The sequence below is a fragment of the Bidens hawaiensis genome, unplaced genomic scaffold (assembly GCF_021521415.1).
Source record: "Bidens hawaiensis isolate Kalapana, Puna unplaced genomic scaffold, B.hawaiensis_p1.1 tig00038709_1, whole genome shotgun sequence".
NCBI classification, from domain to species: domain Eukaryota; kingdom Viridiplantae; phylum Streptophyta; class Magnoliopsida; order Asterales; family Asteraceae; genus Bidens; species Bidens hawaiensis.
This window is the reverse complement of record NW_027496816.1, coordinates 113,239-123,385: the sequence shown is the minus strand read 5'-3', so window position 1 is coordinate 123,385 and position 10,147 is coordinate 113,239. Positions and strand designations below refer to the sequence as shown.

The following is a 10,147-nucleotide window of genomic DNA, read 5'->3' as shown; positions in this document are numbered from 1 at the left end:
AATTCGTGCCACATACCAAACGACCACATCTTGAAGAACGTGTTACCAAGGAGACGACCCGACAACCACCTCGAAGTACATGCCAACAAGAGAAGGAGATTTGGTGTGCCTCGATTTGCGTGCGAAGGAAGGTGTTGACCAAGAAGCTTGGGAAAACAAGAAGGCGTCGAGGTGTTGCCGAAGTATCTAGGGTTGTTATAAGCCAAGAAAGGTAAGCATAATGCCCGAATAAAATAATAATAAAATAATAAAGACTTAAACCATAAGTCGAGGGTATACTCGATACCTCGAAAAATAACAAAAGAAAACGTATCAAAGAATATAAGGGGGTGTTTGGTAGAGGGAATTGAGGGTTGAGAAATGGAATTGGAAAGAATTCTCTTGTTTGTTTATGAAAGAAAGAGGTGAGAAATGGAAATAAACCATTTCCATTTCTCTGATTTTGTTTCTCTAAAAAAAGGGGAGAATTGGATTTCTAGGGTTTCATTTCTCAGCCTCACTCTCTCACGCCTCTCCCTGCTGTTCGATCTACAGCAGCAAACTCACGCCTCTCCCTGCTGTTCGATCGACTTGCAGCCTCTAATCACCCACAAATCATCTCCAATCCAAGAACCGAGTTCGTATTCGCGATCCTTGCTTCGATTCCAACGATCCTAGGTATGAAACTTTTATTTTTTCGACTTTCTTATGCTCGACCAGACCTAAACCTCGATCCAAACTCAGTTGCTGATGTCGATTGTTATCGTGGGATGTTTGTATGTTGTTGGTAATCGATTTAGATATGTTAGATTTCAATGGTTTATGTTTAATTCGACTCTTGATGAAATCTTTGATGTCTAGGTTGGGAATTGAACATTATATGGTATGAAATTGATGAGTTTGAATCATGAATTTTATGTTAGAATGATATTTAGATGCTAGGTTGAATGTTGGAACCGATAAATTGAATGTTTACATGAGTTGCTTGAATGCTGTTGCTGATGAAATCTGTAATGCTGTTTTGTTCAAACAGTATTTTGATCATAACAGATGCAAATTGATCGTTTCTTGAGTCTAACATTAAGTTCAAAGAGTCTAGTTTCAAACCCCACTAGTTTCGTAATTTTTAGAGAAGTTTTGATTACCCAAACGTGAAAAATAAAACCGAAGGTCAAATTTGTTTTTGACTGACAGATTTTAGGTCTACTTCTATAGAGCATAACTCTCTTGTTTTTGAAGTTTTAGACTTCATTCCTCTTTCTAATGAACATTTTAAGTGTCTAGAATATTTCCCAATTGGCCTTGTATGCAAATCCTGAGTAGTCAATTTTTGAGAAATTTTGACATTTACAAACTCTGAACAGTAAGTTTTAGATACCTTTGATAATTAGCATTTTAGTTGAAAACCTTATGCATACCTTAAAATTTGAGAAAAATATATAAACACCTAGAGATGTTGAATTTTCTGTGAAAATATTTTCATAATTTATTTCAATTGTTTTGTTGATAAATAAATCTATATTTACAAACTCAAATCTGACCAAAAAACTCAGATTTCTACATATCAACAAATCATTACTTTTTACATCATTTTTATCTAGAAATTGACTTGTAACTCACATGGAAACCTTAGGGATCTTGTATAACATTGACTTGTAACTCACATGGAAACTTGGATGTTCAATTTCATCCAAAATAACATATATATTGATGTAAACATTGGCAATTAAACAACATTCAGCAAGTCAGTGAATAAAGTAGCCTGTAATCATTTTTCTTGCTTTCATGATCACTTTGTTGCTAATATTTGGATTATATTTTGGAGTTATTTGCTTTTCTTGAATTTTCTTATATTTTTATGTGTAGATGGCAAGATCACCTTCCAGACAAAGAATAGTTGCCATAGGTGCATTTTATGTCATTTATGTTACGATTCGTTGGTGGATGTTGTGTACTTATCATTTGCGTCGGTCGATTGAGTCAATGACTTTACGTACAAAATATTTAATGAGTTACCATAATAGGCGTGAAAACATGGTGAGGATGGTTTATGAAAGTGATGTTACGAGTGTTGTTAACATAAGAATGAATATACATGCATTTACAACACTTTGTGATATGCTAGAAACTAAAGGGGGACTAAAGAATAGTAAAAACATGCTAGTCGATGAGCAAGTTGCTATGTTTTTACATACCCTTGCTCATAATGCAAAGAATATGATACTAGTCAACAGATTTCATCGGTCCGGGGAAACTGTAAGTCGGTATTTCAAGTTAGTCTTAAATGCTATATGTCGATTACACAAAGAACTCTACAAGTCACCCGTGCCAGTGCCAGATAATGAAACTGATGAAAGATGGAAATGGTTTAAGGTTAGTCAAACACATTTTTTATTAAAGATATTTTTTGCTAACATAAATTAGTAAGCAATGTTTTCTTTTAACTCAGGGTTGCTTAGGAGCATTAGATGGAACATACATTAAAGTTAAAGTCTCTGCTATTGATAGAAAACCTTATAGGACAAGAAAAGGGCAGATTTGTACTAACGTACTCGGAGTATGTACGAGAGACCTTTTATTTACGTATGTCTTAGAGGGATGGGAGGGTTCTGCAGCTGATAGTAGAGTTTTGCGTGATGCAATCAGTAGACCCAATGGTCTTAAAATAACTCCGGGTATGTGATAGACAATTTTCAAAGAATATACATAGATTTAAGTATGATAATTAACATAGAGTTTATGGTTAATTGTAGGAACATACTACCTTTGTGATGCCGGTTATACAAATGGTGAAGGATTTTTAACTCCATATCGAGGTCAACGTTATCATCTTAACGATTGGTCTCGTCCTCTTTCGAATGCTAAGGAGTTCTTTAATATGAGACATTCATCGGCCAGGAATGTTATAGAAAGATGTTTCGGAATGATTAAAGATAGATGGGCTATTTTGCGTGATAACTCATATCATCCCATAGAGTCCATGCCACGTATCATCATTGCTTGTTGTTTATTGCACAATTTCATACGAACAACAATGAGTGAAGACCCTCTTGATAACGAAATCCCAGTAAATCACACACAACCTGCAAATGACCATGACAATGTTATTTCTATCACAAGAATGGACCGATCGTAGAGACCTTCTTGCTAATGAAATGTTTAATAGTTGGACTGCGATGCGTGCGCAGCGTGCCAACAATGTTTCTTAATTATGTTTGACAATTATGTATTTTTTATTTGTAGAACCAAGGATGTTTCTTATTAATGTTTATTTATGCACTTTATTTGTTTCTTATTAATGTTTCTTGTTATATTTGTATTTGTAGTTACATGAATTATGATTTTTAATTGTATAATTATGCATTTGTACGTAGACATGGCAGATTCAAATATAGTGAGAGGATTTACTCGGAGCAAGCTTACCTGGACAAATGATGAAGATGCAAAGCTAATTGATGCATTAATGGAGATACATGCATCCGGAAAGTATGCTGGTGCTGACAATGGATTCAAACCAGGTTATTTAAAAGGTGTTCAACAATTGCTAGATGTAAGTCTTCTTAACTCTGGCCTCAAAGCAGAACCACATATAAAGTCTAGGATGAAGACATGGAAGACACACTTTAGTATTGTATATGATATGGTGCATACAAGTGGGTTTGGTTGGGATGAACAAAAATGTTGTATTATTGCCGATGATAGTGTTTGGAATGAATACGTGAAGGTATATTCAAAAAAATATATTTTTTAGATTTTAAAATTTTAGTCTAATTTATTTGTAATTGTCTTGTAGTCTCACAAAGGTGCTGTGAATTTTCGTGACAAGTCATTTCCTTTCTATGACAAATTGTGTACCATATTCGGTAAGGATAGAGCTACTGGTAGTAAAGCAGTTGACCTTGGAGAAGAAGATGTTGTTCAAGAGACGCAAAAAAGCTCACCTGTTGATATTGAAGACTTTGATTTTGTTGATGAAGCCGTTCCAAATGTTGATAGATCTTAAGGACAAACAGGAAGTGTAACAAGCAAGCGCAAAAGAGGTAGAAGCACGGATGCAGATGAGATATATCGAGAGTCTTGCAAAGATATCAAAGAAGTTTTGCTTCGATTTGGGGAGATGGTGGGTGAACAACTTAGCAAAGAAGGTATGGAGGCTCGTGAAATCTATGAAAAGGTTAGTGATGAGTTGAAAGCTTTACCAGGTATCACTACGAAAAAACGGTTCAAAGCAGCTCATTTGATTGGTAAAGATGTGGATCTAGGACGTTCTTTTCTTGCGTTGACAATAGAAGAGAAAATTGAGATGGTCGAGTTGTATACCGATGGTTCAATGGGATAGTTGTGTATGGTTGAAGTATGTTTTGTATGTGAATTGGTTTTAACTATGGTTGATGTTTTTTGCTTAAAAACTATGTTTTGTATGTGAATTGGTTTGATCAATGCATATTTTGGTTGGAATTTATGCATCTTTTTATATGTTTTTTATTTTTTAATAAATATTTGTTATGAAAAAAATACTTGTGCTAATGATAAAGTTGATATAATTCTCTGTTTATTTCCTATGTACCAAACAAGAGAAATGATTCTCAGCTATATTTCTCTACTGAAATCTCTGTACTACCAAACAGAACAGTCAATTCTCATTCTCCAGACCAATTCCCTTTCTCTGCAATTCCATTTCTCTATTCCATTTCTCTACAATTCCATTCTCTGTACCAAACACCCCCTAAAAGAAAGAAATGTGATTATAATATAATTATTTGTTATAACTATTAATTAAGTTTATTATTATTATTGTTCTTAAATAATAAGTAAAAGAAAAGTATATGTTTCTTAGAGAAGAAGAAAACGTGTTTAAAGAAAAGTAAAACAAGTTAAACTAAAGGTTTTAAACTTGTAAAGAAAAGAAAGAATATTTAAACTAAAGGTTTGAAATAAAATATAATCGAGGTAAAGATTATACAAAAGAGACTAGAGGTCTCAAGCCGGATTAAAGATATGATATTAATAAAAAGTTATACTCGTACTATAGGTGCGAGATAGCAAAGAAAGGAAGAATCGATCAATGTATTGAAGCTGATCTTTTCAAGAAAAGGTGAATACGCCCAACTTTATAAACTTGTATTAATCGAGTCAAATAAATGAAATGAATTACATGAGATTACGTATCTCTAACACATTATAAACAAAAGTAATCGCTAGCCCTCAGGCTGTCGTGTACGTTTGTTTGGATCATTACATATGTGGCAAAAAGTCGGTGGGCACACCGCACCACACCTGGTCATGAGCCTCTGCCACCATGGGTCGGACCTAAGTTACGTCCGAGTGAGGGTGATCATGTGTCTACATATGGTACCTAAGTAATGTCGAATGTTGCGGTGTTTCTGAGGTGTCTTGTGTATAACTTAAGTTTATAATTGTGTTTTGATTCATAACTTGATTATTTCTAAGTCACGATGGGTCGGACCTAAGTTATGTCTCGAGGGGTAATCAAGTAAAGAAAATATTTTATGCTTCAGCTTATTCACCAGCATGTGTTGCTGGCGTATTTTTCTAAACATTTTGCAGTTAATCAAGATTAGGAGCTTGGAATGCTCGAAGTGCTTTGATATCTGATGGCTCGGATCATTTTGTTAATTTTAAAATATAAATTGTGGTTTTGTATAAACAAGTAATCTTTTATAAACACTAAACGGGTATTTTATAATCCTGTGTTTTGTTATGTAATTATAATATTTTAATCCACGTAAAATATATTTCCGCTTTAATCCGCTAACTCTGATTTATTTACAAATGTTGTACCAAAACATGTGTCATACGCTTAGGCCGTGGTTTGGGGTGTGACATCAAAACACCTATCTTCTCTAAGGCTATGTGTAGTGGGGGACTACAAAATGGGGGATAAGTGACATGTGACACTCAGTCGGTAAATGGGTAATATTTGTATTAGGGATGTTGTGGTGTTGTAGCCATTTGTACCTTTTTATTATTTTATTATTATTTTTAACATCCATATAAGACCATCCTCTATGGTGAGGGGCTTCGAAGCCCCTCCCCAGTACCACGTCAGCGCCACGTGGGCACTGGGGCCCCACCGCAAAGATGCCTCTATGGTGAGGGGGCTTCGAAGCCCCTTAATTTTTTTAATTTTTTTTAAATTAAATAAACGAACAAACTTTAATAATAAAATACAAACTATATTAAATTAAATAATAAAAGTCAAACTTAATTAAACGAAAAATATACAAAAAACATACAAATAGAAAAAAATAGAACTATTATTCGGCGTCCGAGTCCTCCTTTGCGTATTTTGCCATTATCCTTGCTTTTTTTTCTCCAAAAACGACCGCGTGGCCGGATCTAGATGCGAGAAATCCTTTGCGAGGAGCTTGAAGTCCTTCTCTCGTTGTCGCTCCGATTTAGCCTTCTTTTTATCTTCATGCATGGCTTTGTATTCCGCATGCACCGCTTTTCTTTCTTCGTGTATTATCTTGAGTTCCCATTTCAAGTGTTTTCTGTCCCCGCGGAACTCTTTAAGAGCAAGCTCCAAATTGTCAAACCGCACGCTCACGTCGGAACTCATCGTGGATGTCGTTCTAGACGAAGATCCCCCACCTCTAGCCGCCATGGCCCTTTCTCTTCCTACAGAACGTGGCAACTCATCCGGTTCATCAAAAACAAAATTAGGATCAATCTTGTTTAAGTTAATTTGAGAACGAGCATTCGACCCGGCTTTAGACGGCGATTGATTGACCGAAGTAGACGTTGTTTTTTACCGTTTGGACGGTCGCGGTGAAGATGTCGGGATCAGATGCCACTTTGGCGAGCTCGTGCATTTCTTCCAAATTTCAAACATCCCCATGCCGAAGTGATGACCATGAAGGCCCTTGTATTGTTTCAACACAGCCTTAAGAAGGTCGGCGTCGTTCTTGCCGCTTCCTAAGTTGTTCTTAAGGCAAGTGTGAATTGTGGAGAAGTGGTTCATTTTTAAAACCATTGCCTTCCATTTGTTAGAGACGGAATCATCCCCGCGGTAGTGACCTCGACCCATTATCTCAAAGAACTTTCCACGTATTTGTAACATTCGTCAATTTTCGGACCCGAAAACCCGACTCGTTTTAAATTATTTATTTATTTATTTATTTATTTATTTGTGTAATATTATTATTACCCGGACTATCGTTGTTCGTCATTAATCTATTATTCATTTTGATAATTAATTATTACCCGACACTCGGTTTGGATTATGTTTATTAATTAAATTTTTATAAATGTTTGATTAGTACGAAAACTACCCATAACTTTTTTTTTGCCTCTTCTGTCTCCACACCCAAACATCAGGGACCTAATCGCAAAAATTATTCAATTCCCCCTCCTCTCTTCCCTTCCCTGTCGACCCACCACCGTCACCCTTTCTTTCCTTAGTTGCAGCCCCTAATTCTCGGATTAATTGACGAAAATGATGTAACCAATCAATTCCTAACCAAAAACCGCGTCAACCAACACCCTAAACATGGTAAATTGTTACCAATTGACAGCTAATCGCAGCCTAATCAAGCTGCGGCCAAATCCTCTCTAAATTCTTATATATACTCGTCTAAAATTCAATTAAACTCGTACCCACACTCCTCTCAGCATCACGAATCCAAACCATATATCAATTGCAAGTTTTTGAGCCGTCTGCACCCCGTTATTGATCGAGTTTTAGCCGAGAACCCCAGGTGGTCGTTCTCATTCAATTCGTTATCAACTCCGGTAATTATTCCATGTTTCTGTATCGTTTTTAATCAACCAACAATAACCCTAAATCAAATGTAAACGATGGTGATCTAATAACCTGAATTCGGATTTTAGGGTTTAATATCAATTTGGGGAAGAACAAGAAAAAAACCATTGTGTTTATTAATTTGCAAGCTCTCAATTTAATCAACATCCGTGCTGGTTCAGATGGCCAGCACTGTTTATGCTAAACGTATGAACCGGCCTGGGCGCGGGTTCGAGCCCTCCCAGGCCCGGTTTGTTATTTGCTATTGTTTTTTTATTTAATTTCTCTTAATCCTTTTTCTTGATAATACAACTCTATATAAACACTAACTTGTTAAACCGAACCTCCCGCTTTGTGTTATTTTGTACTTTTGAACTTTTCTTTCGTAATTAATCTAATATATATATTATATACAAAATCTATTTTATTTATTAAAGTATCTAACATTAATAATAATAATAATAATATTATTAATAACAATAACAATAATAATCATAAAAATAGTAAGAGCGTTTAACTATAAAAGACTCCAAAATTATTTTTAAACTGATTTGTAACCAATATGTCGTGTCGCGTTATTTCTTTTTAACTATTTCTACCCTCTAGCTATATTATTTACAAATTTATGAAAATTAAACTAATGATATTAAAAATTGTGTTTAAACCCTATCAAATTCCATATCCGTCATACGCCTTGTTATTATTTCATTAATCTTAATTAATTATATTAATATTAACTAGGAGCTTTTGTCAACGTATTCCGAGGACTCTATCTTATCTTCTTACCGTCATCTCATCATTTATTTCCACTTGTTAAGGTGATTTACATACCCATTTTTCCATCTTTTATATTTTGGGGTAGCGTGTATACCTTATTCAATTTTACTCATGTTTTATTTTCACATCTATTCAAAACACAATTCAATATATGTTTATGTGTGATTAGTGCATGCTCTATGATAATGCTCTATGTGCTTAATTGTTTATTTTATGTTTGGTGGTTGGAATATCATCCTCATCTATCCTCATTTAGTATGATCATACATTTACCCAAGTACTTTGATTTCGTATCAATAAGAACGGGTCTACATCTATTTAGTTGTTTACATTTTCATAAGAGAGCTGTAATACTCATCATCTACATATGAATTGTGATTTCTCTCTCTATATATAAAAACTAAAACTTATGTATTCTCACCAACATTCGTGTTGACAAACTCTATTTTTATACATGTTACAGATACAAGTAGTTGATATTATTCAAGATTGAAGACAATAATTTGACCTTAGGATATCTATTCATATTACACAAAAGAACGATTTATTTGATTTAACTATTGATGTGCGAAAATATATATATAAATATTAAACACAAGTCGCAACTAAGCTTTAAAAACCAAACAATCTATCCTAGTTCACACAAACGGCAAGTGTACCGATCGCGTATAGCACAGATAAGGAAAGTCCGGATATCGAACTCGAAGACACGTGAAAACGTTTATAATTACGAAACTCTAACTAAGACTCACCAAAATATTATTTAAATGATTTTAGAATATTTAAGATTTATTAAACTACTTAACTTAATTAAAAGAAAACTGTTAACAAAACTCTTTAAGAAAACTTCGGTTTAAATTCAATATAAAGAACGTCTACCTAGGAATGAATCATGTTGAAAGAAATAATAAGACAACGGATTGAAAATATTCAAGACACCGGTTATAAAATATGACACAACTAAAACTTGTTTAAGAAAGTCAAATTACCTCTCAGTCTCTCTAACAATCTCTAACTTATTTTAATTGATTTTAAAGAATAAACCGGAAAACAATTATTAACGTGTTCAAATGACGACTCACCTCTCGGTCTCACCGACACACTAGCCTAATGGAAACGAATACTACACAACCAAGGATAGAGGAACAATTAACTTAACCCAAATTAAACCAACTAATTGCACATAAACACTCAAACTTGACAAGACAAAAACCCGCTCTCGCGCGGTCTTAATTCTAACAAGTAAAAGCAACGAGACAATATTACTTCTTATCACCTCTCGGTCTCAAAGAAGGTGTATTTTAACTGATTTTAGATGATTATATTACCCACTTATCCCTATGGTTGTACTTCCCACAAATAAACCCAAAACACCAAGTAAAGAGCTTAACAAGCATTCAATTAATCAAAACCGATTCAATTAACTAATGCAAGAGGATTATAAGTAATAACAAATAAAACACAGCCATCATACACAATCTAATTCATGGTTTAGTTAAACTTTACATCAATAATTTAAGTCTTGAACATTAACAATCCATTATACAAGTTTAAACTACTCAACAATCATCTATCCTAGGTAGAACAAGCAAGATTAGCTACTCATCACTTTTGGACAGCCATGCA

General features: G+C 34.3%; 1 pseudogene; it reads left to right on the top strand.

Moving 5' to 3' along the window:
* Window positions 1-3,255: 3,255 nt before the first annotated feature.
* LOC143590658 (uncharacterized) lies at window positions 3,256-4,318 on the top strand (annotated as a pseudogene).
* The last annotated feature ends 5,829 nt before the right edge of the window (window positions 4,319-10,147 follow it).